At 43.6% G+C, this 17286-nt stretch overlaps 1 protein-coding gene across 4 annotated transcripts in view; it reads left to right on the top strand.

Moving 5' to 3' along the window:
• ebf1a (EBF transcription factor 1a) overlaps positions 1 to 17286 on the top strand; it is a 500414-nt gene that overhangs the window by 108017 nt on the left and 375111 nt on the right. The gene's annotated exons all lie outside the window — the stretch shown is intronic.

Raw genomic sequence — 17286 nt, forward strand, 5'->3', positions numbered from 1 at the left:
CCTACCAAAAGTGAACACTGTGACATTTAATAAACGGCAATAAAATCAGGGAATTCAGTGTAGCATCATTCTCCTAAAATCATGCAATATAATTTTCAGTAACTTAATAATGAGCTTCCATGTGTGTCCATGTCCTTTGTGTTTTATCCATCAGAGTGTAGGTTGCACTTCCATTGAAACAAAACATTGGAGAATTGGACTTATAGTCCCCAATTACCTGGGGATTTGGGGTTATGAATAAGAATTTTGGCAGAAGATAGATACAAAATACTGGAATAATTCAGCGGGCAGGCAGCATCTCTGGTTAGAAGGAATGGGTGACGTTTCGGGTCAAGACTCTTCTTCAGTTTTCAGACTTCTCGACCCGAAACGTCACCCAATCCTCCTCTCCAGAGTTACTCCAGCATTTTGTGTTCATCTATAATCTCACAGCCCTATCTCTGACTCCCTCCTCATTCCCTTCAAGCTGTAAATGGTGTAATATCCTTTGATAACTGTAAGAGAGGAGTGAATGAATTTGAATCTGAGCTTGATTCTATGACACAATTTTTGTTATAATGGGAACATTTCAATGGTCTTACAAATAGAAAAAGAGAAGCTAACGTTTGACCTGCATGGAATCAATGCTGTAGTGTGGAGAGGGACCGCAGATGTTGGGTTACACCGCAGATGGACACAAAATGCTGGAGTAACTCAGCAGGACAGGCAAGATCTCCAGATGGAAGGAGCGTGTGACATTTCGGGTCGAGACCCTTCGTCAGACTACAACCCATCAGTTTGAGGAAGTAAAACTAAAAATAAATGTAAATGCTAGAAATCTGAGAAAACCCCCCCCAGAAAATGCCTGTCACATTTTCATGAAGCATTTGTGAAAAGAGAAACCGAGTTGATGTTTCGAGTCAAAACCTGATGAATGGTCTGCAATTTGGATCATTAATTGTTTCTCCTTCTGCAGATGCTGCCTGACTTAGTGAATATTTCCAGGATTTTGTCTGACAAAGGCTTTGATCATCAGCCATGAAATCATCTTTTGTGAATGTGTCAATTTTGTTTGATACGTCATAGTTACAATTATACACCACAGAATAGACCCTTTAGCCCTACTTGCCTGCTGTCCAAGGTGTCTATCCAAGCTCGTCCCATTTTGCCTGCATTGAGCTCATATTCATCTGAACCTTTTACCTGTCCAAATGTCTTTTAAGCATAGTCATGGATTCTGTAAAGTACCAGGGAAGGTAGTTGCTACATTAAAGGCCCAGAATAAATAAAAATTGATGTATTTATTGCATGACAATAATGACCCAGGTTATCAAATTCATTGTCAGGACACCCAATATCTTTATCTGGAGGAAGGAACTGCAGAAGCTGGTTTAAACAAAAGATAGACACAAAATGCTGGGGTAACTCAGCGGGACAGGCAGCAACTCTGGATAGTCTGAGGAAGGGTCTCGACTCGAAATGTCATCCATTCCTTCTCTCCAGAGATGCTGCCTGTCCGACCAAGTCTTTATTTGGTGATAGATATCCCTTGTATTGCATGTCAAGGAGTTCAACACCTTGAAAAGAACAGGAAGAAAAATCTACCCCTTGTGTCTGCAGTGCAAGTATACTTGTAAAAGGAATTGCAGCAGACTCTGATTGAGCAGCATACCCATGGAGAGAGATGTCTCATCTGACTGGGATCTAAGCCCTTAATAGTGCTACTCTTTAGCACTTTGATGTTTACAGAGTGTGGGATTTTTACATGGGTGTCTGATGTTTGTTGCTGTTTGACTGCTTCTCTTCACAGTCTTCACCTTTAACTAATCTTAGGCAGACACATTACCCCATCGTGAGCGATGAAGCCAAGGGTTTTTTTTATATGATAATTATTTTGTTTGTTAATGACTTGCCAATAAACAAATGGCAGCGGGAGGAATTTGCCAGGTTTCCACTGCTCCCCGTCTCTCTCTTCACACCAGCTGAGACACTAGAGTTGTTCTTTTTAAAGATGAGAAGACTCATTGGCAGCTTCTAGTCTCGAGCGAGCGGCACTTCACAAAAGAATGCGGCTGGCCTGGTGGCAACACATCGCGACAGACTCACTCGGGGAGACTGTGAAGTGTTAAAATGTTTACACAAGAAGTGCCAATAATCATTAGCTTGCGATGAGGAATGCTTCTTAACATGCCTGCTGGTTTCTCTTTCCAAAGACTGACGGCCCCACAAAGGATTGCTGATTGGAATAAAGCCACTCAATTTAAAGAATCTCTTTGTATTTTTTAACTTAACTAGTAGTAATTGAATGAACTAATATAGCCATTGATCGCCGCGTGTGACTCAGGCCTGTATGGATTGTTTTGCCATTTTCCCGTTTCAGGTGGAGCGGAGGTTTACAGGTATTACAGTTCTTTTTTTCTTCTTCTTTTTTCTTTTATTCGCATTACCACTATGCTCCATTCCCACTTATGACAGGGCTGGTCCACAGTCCAATTGAGACCTAGCATAGACTAGGTTATGCACTCGCTCCACCAATGGTGGCTGTATCTCCAGCTTGCTAACCATTTTAACTTCCCTTCCCATTCCCACATTGTGACTTGGGCTATCCCTTGCCAGAGTGAGGCCACATGAAAACTGGAGGACCAGCACCTCACATTCCACTTGGGCAGCTTACATCCCATAGGTATGATCATTGAATTATCCTTTTAGATAACTAACCAACAACAACCATTTCCCCTTCTCTATCCCCTTCAACCTATATCGCTTCCTCATTCTGCACATTTCACGACTCTTGTCTCCGTATATCCTTATTGCTTTGGTAAGGAGATAAGCCTTTTGTCTTCCTCCCATCTCTGGCCTTTGTCCATCCATCTGCCAAACTCCCTCAACACCTGCTAGGTTTTGTCACTGCCACTCCTTTCTTCCAGCGTTCTCCCTCCTACTATAATCAGTCTGAAGAAGGGTCGTGACCTAAAACATCGCCTATCCTATTCTCCAGAGATGCTGCCTGTTCCCTTGAGTTACTCCAGCACCGTGGTATCTTTTGTGACCAAATTTGCATCTGCAATTCCTTGTGTCTGCACAATTTACTACAAGGTTCTTGAAATACCTTGTCCGGAGGTCTAGATTAGAAGTGTCAGTGGGTTGGTTTGTAATCAATAATGTTTTATTATTAGTGCTTTATGTGTCATTCCTAACTGTCACTGTATGTCATGTTGTCGCTTGTGGGTGGAGCAACACGGCAAATTCCTTGTATGTGAATACTTGGCCAATAAACCTATTCATAAACTTATTCACAAAGTTGATCTCCTCTGTCTCTCTGCCATTGTATCTTTTGAAACCAAAGCTTAATCCAAACCAAAGATAGACACAAAACGCTGGAGTAACTCAACGGGACCGCCAGCATCTCTGGAGAGAAGAAATGGATGACATTTCAGGTCGAGACCCTTCTTCAGATGACCCAAAACGTTACCCAATCCTTTTCTCCAGAGATGCTGCCTGCCTCGCTGAGTTACTCCAGCTTTTTGTGTCTACCTTCAGTTTAAACCAGCATCTGCAGTTCCTTCCCTCTACATTTAATCCAAACCGAAGCCCTATGGTAGTATCTCAGGCAATATCCCATGTTCCAGTGTGGTATACGTACACTGGAAATAGTGTCAAGCTCATATACACAATCAACGTCTCCAGGGAACAAATATGAGTGAGCATCACAGTGGCACAGACAGTAGAGCTGCTACCTCACAGCATCAGTGACTACGGTTCAGTTTGAGTGGAGTTTCTCCCTGTGTACCAGGCACTCGAGTCACCACTAACTGTGTGACGTTAGGTCAATTGGCCATCGTAAATGTCCCTGTGTGTAGTTGATTGTTGGAATCTGGGAACGGGTTGATGGAAATGCATGGAGAATAGGTTACAGGCAAATGTTTGCAGGGCAATGAAATTGCTTTGAGCTGGAACAGGTACAATGGGATGAATGATCTCCTTCTATGTCATAAGGAGATATGAATCCAATGTTCCGTTTTTAACATTACCGGAGCAATTTCCAGGTAAAGTGACAATAAACTAAACTCAACTCAACTAAAGATCCTGTCTTCCTTGCATCCTTTGTGTAGCATTGACTCCCTGGTCTTTGTGGGTGTTTTAAATTCAATTTAGCCCCCCATCATCTGAGATTTCTGGTATTGTACCAGAGGCGGTGAGTTTGTGTGAAACTTCCACCACAGAGTATGTACGGACCTTCAGTAAAGATAAAAACATTTTCATTTAGAGAATAGCTTTTAATGGCATAATCTTCACTTTCAAACAACCTATGTGAAACAAATCCTCATTTAACATACACTGCGCAGACGGTGTATAGAGAAAACAAGGTCTATCATTATAGGATTATTATTCACACTGTACTCAAAATCAGAGGCCCCATAAAGACATTTTATTGTTGCATCATACTAATCATGATCAGAAATAAGGATGTGGTTCATAAAATATCGTGTAAATGTTTTTATTGTGAAGATAGACATAAAGAACTGGAGTAACTCAGCGGGTCAGGCAGCATCTCTGACGAAAAGCAATAGGTGACATTTCGGGTCGAGACCCTTCTTCAGACCGAGTGTCAGGGGAAAGGGAAACGAGAGATTTAGACAGCGATGTGGAGAGACATCGAACAAATGAATGAAAGATAGGCAGAAAAGTAACGATAATGAAAAGAAACAGGCTGTGGGCGAGGTGGTAACAAGTTATGCAGACAATGAAACTCAACAGGGCGACAGTAAAACTAGTATGATGACTAGGGTGGGGGAGGGATGGAGAGAGAGGGGATTTGAAGCTAGAGAAATCAATATTCATACCGCTGGATTGCAAGCAAAATATGAGATGGTGTTCCTCCAATCTATATTTGGCCTCACTCTGACAATGGAGGAGACCCAGGACAGAAAGGTCAATATGGGAATGGGAGGGAGAATTAAAGTGTTGGCAAGCTGGGGATCACACAAGCTGAAACAGACTGAGCTATGATGCTCAGCGAAAGTGTGACAATAAACAGAAAATAAACAGATTACAGAACATGGTGTTACAGCTACAGAGAAAGTGCAGATGCAAAAGAAGTACACGGGCCTCAGTGAGGTAGAGTTGCTGGCAATTCTGCCCGTCTTCGCTTTCTAGCCCGTTGTGGCATGCAAGCCTTGCCACAATCCACTGTGACCCCAGCTTGGTCTGGAATTATCTCGACATCCCCGATGGCTCTGTGAAGGTCATTCCTAAATTTCCTGTACAGGTTGGCATGTTGGCACAGCGGTAGAGTTGCTGCCTTACAGCGCTCGAGACCCGGGTTCGATCCGGACCACGAGTGTTGTCTGTACAGAGTTTGTACGTTCTCCCTGTCACCTGTGTGAGTTTTCTCCGGGAAGCTCCGGTTCCCTCCGACACTCCAAAGACGTACAGGTTTGTAGGTTAATTGGCTTGGTATAATTGTAAATTGTCCCTAGTATGTGTAGGATAGTATCAATGTGCGGGAATCGCTGGCCGGCACAGACTCGGTGGACTGTAGGGCCTGTTTCCGAGCTGTATCTCTAAACTAAACTAAACTAAAGGTCTGATCATCCAACTTGAATGCCACAAACATTGTTTTCACTTGTGAGTGGATATTATACTTCATTCATTGCTTCCATTTGGGGAACACTCAGATTGACTTGTTTGGCATGTAGTCCTCTACACACTTACCGATCAAGTCTGTGATGATAGGGGTACACTCAGTTAGATTGGTCGCCGAGTGCTTCAACATGGACCAGTCCACCGACTCAAAGTAGTCAAGTAGTAACAGACTAACACAGCAAGATTTTCTGTACTGGATCCTCATTCTTCAGTTTCAGCTTGTAAATATAATCTTGAAAGCGCGGAACAACAAAGAATTGTTTCAGGTTTTTTTCAAATCATGCATGGTAGAGTGAGATACTACGAGATGAATAGCCTCTTGTGTCACACATCATTGATGTAAAATATTATATATTGTATATTATAGTAGCCTTCTTAGCATTCCTTGTGTTATTCAAAAATAATGTTGATGGTATGTTTAATTCTTATTGGGCATTGTTGCCTGGGTCTGTTTCTAGCTTTGAAGCCAGTCTCTATTCTGACCAGAGATCTTGGCAGTACCTTGTCTATCTTTGCTGCTTCTGTCATTCCAGTCACTAGGAATGGCCAGGCCATGTTTTGATCTACATTGAGATCAACTATCACAGTTAGTCGCATTAGCATCCTGTGTCCCAGGGAATTTATCATTACTGCCCTCCTGGTATCCTCCTTGGCCTTTGCGATTTTCTCCAGTACAAGCACGTTCCTCTATGATAGGGCCTGGAATTGCACCTTGCACCTTGAGCTATCTTCCCCACAATGAGTGATTTCTTCAGTGACTTATCCTTCTGATGTTGCTTCCCTGCACGTTACTGCTTGCTTTGCAAAACCTCATTACCATGGTTCCTGTTATATTGCTTTGTCCTTCCTTTGGGTCTTGCTTTATTCCATGTGTTTTTGCGTTTGGCCTCCATGTGCCTGGTCATGCACATTGTAGGTGATGCACATTGTGGAAGTGAAAGGGATAAGGACACTATGATCAAGGTGCATGCAATGGCAGTCATCTGTGGGCCAGGGCGGGTGTGTCTCAACCAGGGTTACCAACTGGTAAGGATATGGCCTTTACCGTTTGGAATAAAGTGTTAAGTTCATAGGTTCAAAAGTGACAGGAGGAGAATTAGGCCATACAGCCCATCATGTCAATCATGCCTGATCTATCTCTCCCTCCTAACCCCATTCTCCTGCCTTCTCCCCATAACCCCTGACACCCGTACTAATCAAGAATCTGCACCCGCTGAGTTTCTCCAGAGGAAGGGTTTCGGCCCAAAACGTTGCCTATTTCCTTCGCTCCACAGATGCTGCTGCACCCGCTGAGTTTCTCCAGCATTTTTGTGCACCTTCAATTTTCCAGCATCTGCAGTTCTTTCTTAAACAAGAATCTATCTAACTCTGCCTAAAAATATCCATTGACTTGGCCTCCACAGCCGTCTATGGCAACTAATTCCACAGATTCACCACCCTCTGACGAAAGAAATTCCTCCTCATCTCCTTCGGAAAGTGAAGGAACAAAGAAGGCAACAATATCCGCATTAGAAGGGATGTCTCATTTTTAAAGGGATATTTCTCCACGTCTGTACAAAAGATTTCTTCACAAGAAGATCACGAGTTGTTTGCTGATTGATGCAAATAGCAGTAAGAAATACGGGCAAATTAAGTGTGCAAAGCTAATTAGTTTTGTCAACAACTATCTGGGGAGGAGGGGTGGGGTGAAGTGCACAAAAGCCTGACCCTTATTTTTGAAATCGCTGTTGTCAACCCCACTTTCATCTGGTGGGATGTAATGGTGTTATGCTTTAGTACATTGATGTTTGCAGACAGTGAGCTATTTACATGGGAGTCCCTTGTGTTTGGTGTTCAAAGGATTCTCTTACTGCAATTTTCTGCAAACACATCCTACGAGCATGGGCAAACTGAAGTAAGGGATTATAATGAATGTTGTTTTTTTCCCGATATCCTGTGGCATTGAGAGTAGGATTGCCCTGGTTGAGCTCAGTGGCTGTGGGCTAGACAGAGCAAATTAAAATCTGATTATAATTTGGTGACAACATTTGAAACCCTTCTTATGTTAGCAATGAAGCTGCAATTATTTGAGAAGCAAGTGAATATTTTGACAGGTAGGAATAGACGTAATTGGAAGGCCTGATATTGATAGTCTGAATGGACTTCCTGGCTGCTGATGTCATGACGAATCCTACTATGCTCATGCTGGATAGGATCCATGGTCAAGGTCGCAATCATTTCACAGGGTCCGAGCACAGCGTTGCCTGAGGTGTATGGAACAAGCTGCTGAAGGAGGTATTTGCGACAGGTACTATTCCAACGTTTTAGAAACATGGATAAGACAGGTTTTGATGGATATGGGCCAAACGCAGGCAAGTGTGACTACTATAGGAGGGACATGTTGGGTGGTGAGGGTGTTGGGCCAAAGGGCCTGTTTTCATGCTGTAACTATGCACAGTTCAGAATGTCCCATTGCTCTTCTCTACAAAGACCTGCCACAGAGAGAGGGGGGGGGGGGGACGGGGACGGGGACTTTAAGTGGTCCATTCTTGTTGCAGGCTCTTGACCTGAAACACCACAATACAGCCTTTTGCCACCACTGATGCTGTTTGACCGGTTGAGATCTTCCAATGATCTGTTTTTTTAGTTTAATGCACAATGGGGAAGGAATGAGAGATTGAAAGCAAAGAATTTCAGTTAATGGGATTTCTAGAATGTACTATTCATTTTGCTCAAACTGTCTGACAATTTTTAATGTGTGGTAAAATAAAACAGAATTTCCCACTTAACTGACTGGGAATAAAGTGCTTATATTGCAGATCATCTTTTGATTTTTTTTTGACAATTCTGTCAAAATTTGTTGGATTTGTTGACTATGTCTATTTGCTCTTACATGTGTGCACTGGTGTGTGAGTGTATGTATATGAGAGAGGGTATGTGTGTGTGTGTGCAGGAGACATGGAGTGTGTGGGTGTGCACGCATGTGAGAGAGCATGTATGTGTGTGTGTGTGCACATGTGATGAGAGAGAGTGTATGTGTGTGTGTATGTGTGTGTATGTGTGTGTATATGTATGTGTGTGTGTGTGTGTGCGCATCTGTGTATTGTTGTTTTTCAGAATCCATTGTGTCAGAAATGCATCCTTCTCATGTATATTTGATGCCAGGCTCCAGCCTAATCTGATAAAGTGCACTGTGCCTGTAGGTAGCTTACAATAAGCCAACTGTGTTAGTGCTGGGAAAAATCAATACCGATTTATAATTTACAATCGCAAACCTATCAGTTTTTATGGCCCCTCCATCCAGTCTCATTAATATTACATTAAGACAGACTGCAAAAGGGGGAAAATATTTTAAGCTAGACTTGCCTTTGCATCTTGAGCCTTTGTAACGAAGTAAGCTTTAATTGGGTTCAGTTTAGTGCTTTTCAAAGGCTGTTCCATTGCTTTAGATGTATTATTAATGGCCAGTCAGGTGAATTCTTGAAGAGCTTTGCTAAAATAATTTCTTTTCTTTTCTGTGGTCTCTTTATATTCAGATGCATATACTGCCTTCCTTGAAATTGCGTAATTTGAAGAGCAATTATTTAATTCAAGATAGTGATATGGACCTGATTTGTTCATCTTAATAGATTAACTAACAATTAAAAGTTCCTCGTTTCCAATTTCTTCACTTTGGGAAAAAAAGTTAACATCAATTTTAAAAGATCGTAAATTAGTTTTCTCAATTAACGTTGGAATACATCCAAATAAAGTTATATTTCTGTCAGATTTGCTCTGCTCACTGCTCCTACTGCATAACAAGCCACTTCCGGTGAGGGACAAAGCAACTGGGAACAGAAGGCCCCAGATATTTGCTGTGTTCGCTAATCTCAGCCAGGCCATCAGTTAAGGAGCACACAACTAGTCTTCATTCTCCGCGAAGAAGAGAAAGAATAATCAACTACACTGGAAAATATATCCATGTGGGCATTAAATAAAGGAAACACTAGGCTCAGTCAAGTATGTTGTCCTTTTGAGATGAAAAGGCAGGATCAGTTTGAAAAATCATCCCCCATGGCATTGTCTAAGTAGACGAAAGCATGGGCCTAAAGAAAAACATTGGTATTTACATACAGTGGTATATGCAACAGATTTGCTGTAAACTTGGTTTAGATCTTAAATTTACCCACAAACGACACCAAAGCTTGAAAAATGGCTTAAATCCTCAGTTCGTAATCCTTTGATAGAGAGGGTGGCCTGTTTGCTTAAAAGAGGTCAGCACCTTCTGTGATGCACTGACAAGAAACTAATTACAATGCATTTTTACCTTAATAATAATAATAATAATAATAATATTTTTTTTTTTGGGCGCCTTTCAGACATCTCAAGGACACCTTACATAGATTAACAGGAATAAAAAACATATAATCAGAATAAAATAAATAATAAAGACATCACAGAAACACAAATTAAAAACAGAATTCAGTCCAAAAACAAAAAATCAAAAACACAATGTGAAGAGAGAGCAGCGGCAGCTAAACCGCGCCTGCGTCGACTCTCTCTTCACGGCAGCCATCTTGGACAAAGACTAACAGGATTACGTACAGCCAAAAAATCATCCCCCCACAATGGTTACCACTGTGGGGGAAGGCACAATGTCCAGTCCACAACCCGAAGTTCACCCAAAGTCAGGTCTATTGAGGCCACCGCAGTTGCCTCTACGGAGGCCCGATGTTACTGGCCGTTCTCGCCGGGTGCTGTTGCCCCGGCGTCGGGAGAGTCCACTCAGCGGCTGGGCCACCTGGAACGGCCGCTTCCTGACTGGGGACCGCGGCTTCCGAAGCCGACAAGGCCGCGCCGGTTTGGAGCTCCCAGGCTCCCGATGTTAGAATCGGCGCCGCCCTCTCCGCTCCGCAGACCCGCAGCCCGGAGGTGTTGAACTCGGCGGTCTCAGCTCACCGGAGCTCCAGCGCGTCCATCCAGCGCGGCGACCCAGGCAAGGCATCGCCCGCTCCACTCCACGATAGCGCTCCAACGCTGTGCCGCCACCGAGGCCGAGGTTCTGGGCGGTCCCCGCCAGGAAACGGCGCTCCAAGCCCACTGGTAGGCCACGAGGACGGGTCGACGGGCAGCCCGGAGAAAAAGCTGCCTCACCGACCAGGTAGGGGCCTAGCAAAAAAATTGCTACATTTAAGTCCATTTCTCCAAACGGACGAGACACAGGACTAACTAAAAGCTTTAAAAAAAGCGAATTTAAACGGACGGCTGCTGGTTAGCAGCCGTTCCCCAAGATGGCTCCTCCTCCTCCTCCTCAAATGGCTCCTCTTCCTACCTTGAATGTTTCAGTCTTGGCAAAGTGCTTGCACTTTTACATCAGGGTTAGAAGGTTGTGGATTCAAACCCCACTCCAGCAAGCTTTGCACGCATCCTATCCCGAGAATTCAGTCAGTACGGAGGGATTTTCTCCTAACAGATGAGGTGTTAAATTAAAGTCGTATCTGTTCCATCAGTAGCATTTTCAATCCTCTAGAACCATCATGGCGTTTGTTACGAATTGAAGATTAATCTTTAGGGTGCTGCTGCAACCATCTCTGAGGGAAAAACCATCGAGGTGGGAGGAAAGTTGCTTTTTAAATGTGAACACATTTGCCTGTTGGAAAGGTATTGAGGGAAATAAAGGGTCTGTTTGTACAAATGAGGCAGGGAGATGTTGAAATCATTGAGGAATATAACTAATCGCAACTTGCAACTCTATCTTAAATAAGTCTCCATTCAGCACTCATCTGGGAAATGTTCCATTCCACTCCGCTCAGTCTATTTCGGCCTACGTGAGCTCTCGGTTGCCAAACACTTTAACTCCCCCTCCCATTCCCACAATGTTCTTTCTGTCCTGGGCCTCCTCCATCGTCAGAGTGAGGTCCAGCGCAAATTGGAGGAACAGCACCTCATATTTCGCTTGGGCAGCTTACAACCCAGTGGTATGAACATTGACTTCTCAAACTTCAAGTAACCCTTGCTTTCCTTCTCTCTCCATCCCCTCCCCCACCCTCCTCATTGTACTAGTTTCACTGCCGGCCTGTGTAGTTTTTCTTCATATATACTCATTGCCACCCATTCCACAGCCAACAATGGCCTCCTAAATGCCCCACATATCCTTGATTATCGTTCCTTTTTGCATATCTTCCATTCATTTCTCCTGAGTACCATCTATATCTCTCATTCCCCTGTCCCCTGACTTTCAGTCTGAAGAAAAGTCTCGGCCCAAATAGTCACCCATTCCTTCTCTCCAGAGATGCCGCCTGTCCCGCTGAGCTACTCCAGCCTTTTGCTTCTGTCTTCAGTGTAAACCAGCATCTGCAGTTCCTCTCTACACACAGACTTCTAGCCACCTTCACAAAGGTTTGCTGGTAGGCAAGATAAAATGCCAGTCAATTCAGCGTGACACTGCCAGGCAATGAGGGATGGCCAAATGCCACAGTGAGTTATAAATTTCCTTTGGATTACCTGTTACTATTAATATATGGAATGTCTTAATGTTACATACACATTCAACCACTTTATCTCATTGAATAAAGTCCTGACAATTTCACCATCTGTTTTATTCTCCATCCTAATAATTGCAACTATGATAACTTTGTCATAGCTGCGATGAATCACCACAAAATGGGTTTTATGAAGACAATGACAAAGCTTTCCTGCTTAGAGGGAAAAAGCTTCGCTCTTCGTGTGGAAGAGAATGGCATATTCATGTGTCAGTGATGTTGCATAGTTATGGATGTATAGAGCGTATGCCCTAAGAGGACAGCAGTTACGTGCAATAATAAGGGGGTCTTGTTAAACAGGAAACCGTGCAAACCCTTTTGTCAAAAGTGCTTACAAGTATATGCAACGTGAGTGTCGTTTGTGCCCAGTCAAAGAAGTATTTCTGAAGTGTTATCACTGAAGCAGGCATCCACCCGCTCACTGCACAGCAAGTTCCCACAAGGGGAAAAGCTACCTCTTTATGGAAATGTCAGCTGCGGGACAATTGTTTCCCAAGCGCGCGCCGGGAATAACTTCCCTGCTTTTATTCAAAAGAATGGAATGGGATATTTGATATCCAGCTGAGAGGACAATTTAACATCCCAGCTGAAAGACAGCAGAGCAGAGCAGACAGCACTCTCTCTGCAATGTACCGGAGTGCTATATTATGTCATCAAGCGTCTGTAGCCAAGGTCTGCCAACTCGGAACTCAGAAATGTGCTCGAGACCAAACGCGGCTGACAGATTCACCACCCAGTGAATTACTAAACCACAAGCTTTGAAAGATAGGAGAGGAAATGTTCAAAACACTCAGCTGGTTGAAGAAAATCAGCGGGGACAGTGACAATCTCAAAGCAAGGTATGTGCTTCAGTGGTGGACTTGACTAAGATTCCTATGCAAGTCTGCCCATTCTACACCCGCCACCATCCCAGCCTATTTCCCTTGCTTCCTGGAAGTTGTGGGGCTTGACAGTGAGGCCCCATTAGTTTTGCTGTCTTCCATGCTTCCTACAGTTAAGGGGGTGTCCCACTGCAGCAACCTAATTGGCGAGTTTAGACAAGTTTAGGAGAGTTTGAAAAAATGTCATGTTGAATACCTCCTTCGACTATGTTGAAGACTAGCTTCGACTAGCTTTGGGAAAATTGGACCGAATAGTGGAGAGTGAAGCTGACCTCCTTCGATCCTCTTCGACCTCCCTTTGACTATGTTGAAGACTATCTACGACTACCTTCGACTACCTGTGATTACCTTTGACTACCCTCAATTACCTACGAATAACATGCTGACCTACGAGTAAAAAAAGTATCGATTTTTTCCATAGGTGCCATTTTTTTACTTGCGTGCATTGTTCAACATGTTGAAATATATGCCGCGACCCAGCTGAGGCTTCGAGTACGCGGGGACTACTCTCGAGCATAAAGAAGAGTTACAAAGACCTCCCAGGACCTCGTGTCGACCATGCTGCGAGTATGAATCTAGAGCAAACTCGGCAGAACTCGCAGATTAGGTCGCCGCAGTGGGACAGCCCCTTTGCACAGTTGCATGGTGCCTTGAGCCATCAGTTTATTGAATGACCTGAAAGGCAGCCTCATCACCAGTGCAGCACTCCTTCCGTTCTCCACCAGCCCACCAGCTTGGAGCTGTAAACACATGTGGTTGTTTGGACGAGGCATAAAAGAGGCAGTAGTGCACACAGTCCTCTGGTGAATCTTGGCATTGATCAGCATGCTCAGTGGTGGGGAAGTGGAGCATCTGTTACTCTCCCTAGAAAAAAACATAAAATATTGAATGCCAATCAGCAGATCTGCCAATGCAGTCAAATAAACTTGGGTTGTTCAGATAGAAGGTGCATCTTGAAATGTGAGCTGGTCCTATCTTGGTATAGATGGTTTTCTAGTCCATTGCTTGATTCCATCGCTCACCACTACCTTGTGTGGGAAGGAGCTGGAGATGCTGGTTTAAACCGAAGATGGACACAAAAAGCTGGACGTTTTGGGTTGTCGGGTCTAAAGAAGTGGTTCGACCCGAAACGCCACCCATTCCTTCTCTCCAGAGATGCTGCCTGTCCTGCTGAGTCACTCCAGCTTTTTTGTTGATGCTCACCACAACAGGGTCTATTTTAGAACAAGAAAGCTTGCAAGTTCTTCAAATGGAGATAAATGGGGGAGGGTGTGGGGAAGGTAGAGGGTTGAGGGGCAAGTAATGTGCAGGAGGTGGAAGATCTGTGGGAGAAAGCATTCCTGTATTGGGGACATTTTCCGAAACACAAATTAATTCCTGGTGAATTTAAATGAGTATTGATGGATGTTGCTTAACAGCGATGATACATATCAGAGACAGCCTGGAGGCTGTAAAGGGGCCTCAGGGCCACAGGTTAATTGTAGGAGGAGGTTCAGATGCTGTAGATGAAATTACGTTAGATTGAATACAGTGCTAATATTTCCTATATCAGATACGAGAAGATTTCTGGATTTGGGAACTCTCCAAAAAATTGCCACTTCACTTTGATTGCTAATTAAAATCAAGATTGTGTCTCTGCAACGGGGGATTAAATAATTATTCAAAGAGTTTGTAGCAGGTGGATTTCAAATAATCCAAGCTGGTGGTCTGGTGCTGTACTGAGAGAGTTCTGCACTGTTGATGAGGTTGTCTTTCAGACGGGTCATTAAATAAACTGACGCTAACTATTTCAGCAAATAATCTCTGGGAAGCATCTGAAGAAGATCAGGGAACGCTACACATTATCCTGCCCAGCATTAATTCTGCAACCAACACATGAACCAGACTGATCATCCGTAGGAGTTGGCTGTGCATAAATGGCTGTTGTGTTAACCCCATTATCAGTGACCACATTTCAGGGAAGGACTTAATGAATGCAAATACTTTGGGAGTTCCACTTATTGCGAAATACGCTCAGCAAATTTAATTATTTTTTATTTTTCCCATTAACTTTAAAAAACAGATTTTTTTTTTCTTATCCTTTTTTCTTATCCTTCTCTCCAGTATCCTAATGGTTACTGGAGTGGGCCGCAAGTTGTTTGTGGTATGTCGTGGTCTTAGTTACTGTGGTTCAGCAGGGTGGGGGTGAGGGCGATCAAAGGTTTGCAAGCATAGAAGGATCATACACACTAGATCACAATCTTGTCCAATGCATAAGCTCATGCCACCACTTGAGAAGGGAAAGGGTGACTGATGTTATCTCCTCCCTCAGCAGCTGCACAGCGCTGGGCCAGTTGTTGTGTTGTGTTGTCGTAGTTGACTAGGTAGACGTTAACACAGAGGGCAGGTTGACTCTGAATCCTGGCACACTCGACACGCTGAAGGCAATTACATTGGCCAAGTAATTTACTAACCTGTGCGTCTGGCGATTTTGGGAGGAAACCATAGCATCCAGAGGAAACCGGAAGATACAAGAAACTGGTCACAGGGAGGAAGTGCAAACTCCACATAGACAGCACCAGAGGTCAGTATTAAACCAGAGTCTCTGTTGCTATGAGGCAGCAGTTCTACCAGCTGGGCCACTGTTCTGGCATCATTTGGCATCACTCATTCCAGCAGACCATGAGATTTGTGCCAGGTTTGAAGTCTTGATCTGTCTTTCTTGATGTAAGGCAGTGCTAGCTCTCTGAACATGATGGTGAGTTTTGCTGTGCGATGCAAGTACAACATGTTGTCCCACTTTGTCATCCACTCCCTACGCACATTCGAGGCAATTTTACAGAGGCCAAATAAGCGCGTTTTTGGGGTGTGGGTAGAAACTGGAGCACCCGAAGGAAACTCATGTGGTCACTAGCAGCACTTGCAAACTCTTCACAGAAAGTACTCAGGGTCAGGATTGAACCTGGTTTCTCTGGTGCTCTAAGGCAGCAGATCTATCAGCTGCGCCTCGAACAAAATTTGGTATAACCTAGGGACTTCCTGATGTTCACCACCGCTTCGGAAACAAAGGTTAATTTGGAACAGTATCATTATAACCCAGGGACAATGGTGCAGAGAAAGAAACAAATGACTAAAAGCAGATTCAGAAATAAAATCGAAACACCAAACCTACTTGACAAGAGGAGATAACCTTTCTAACTTCCGAACTTGCTGTCATTCAAAAACAACGACCTGGTGCATTTTAAACTGATCTGTCTTAAAACCACCTCCAGAGTGGGTTAGAAATTGATCAATCTTTATGAGGTCTGGGCAGAAAGTGTGCAAAGATAAGGTTGATTAACTTGGAAGAGAGACAGAGACGAGATGAGGAATTGTGAAAATGAAAGCTTAATGGACGGCCTGCTGTAAAATAAGAGTATTCTTGCATAAGATGGCCATTACAGTGAAGCAGAGATTAGGGACAGCAGGAACCAAATAAGAGAATTTGTTGATTTCTCAAGTGTAGCGCATGGATGTACTGTGCGACAGACTGTGTCGTGATTGTTTTTTTTAAGCAGTTTGTTTCTGTGCTGACTGGCAGGTCTATTGATTTTCTGAAGTCTCTGCCATCATCTGTTCCGAGCAACACAGTACCATATGTGGAGGTCAGACTGAGCCAGGGGTTCAGGCAAGCAGGCACCACCAGAAACTGAGTGAAGGGCCGCTGAAAGAAAATCAATCATGTCATAAGTGGCAAAGCATTGGAACGGTCTCCTCTTTGACTGGGGTCCATCAGGGCTGTTTGAACGAGGCTTAACACTCAGAGCTGGAGAACTGTCAAGTCAGGCTTGGCAACAAAAAAAAAGCTTTCAAAAGGCACTTAACTTCCCAAATGTCTCCATGCTATAGTTCCTCAGCCCACTCAGTGCGTATGACAGAATATGTACAGTCTTGCTTATTCATAGATGCAGTAATACGGTAAAGATCAGCATTTCAGAAATAGTTTAAGCACATAGACAGATTGGAGGAGACAGGTTTTGAAGTGGGAGCATGAGGCACCTTCATTTACAAGACTATCGTAAAATCACATTTAAAAATAAAATAGTTCCCAATGAGTGGTTAACTTTTAATGTGACCCCATCGCTTCCCTTTTGAGTACTTCTATTTAAGTTGTTGACGTTAATGGGAGACTTGCTGGGAAGGGCACGCTCAGCTGATCTTGTCAGAGAGCTGATGTAAGTAAGTAAGTTTATTGGCCGAGTATTCACATACAAGGAATTTGCCTTGGTGCTCCGCCCACAATGTAACACAGTGGAATTATG

The sequence above is a fragment of the Leucoraja erinacea genome, chromosome 11 (assembly GCF_028641065.1).
Source record: "Leucoraja erinacea ecotype New England chromosome 11, Leri_hhj_1, whole genome shotgun sequence".
NCBI lineage: Eukaryota > Metazoa > Chordata > Chondrichthyes > Rajiformes > Rajidae > Leucoraja > Leucoraja erinaceus.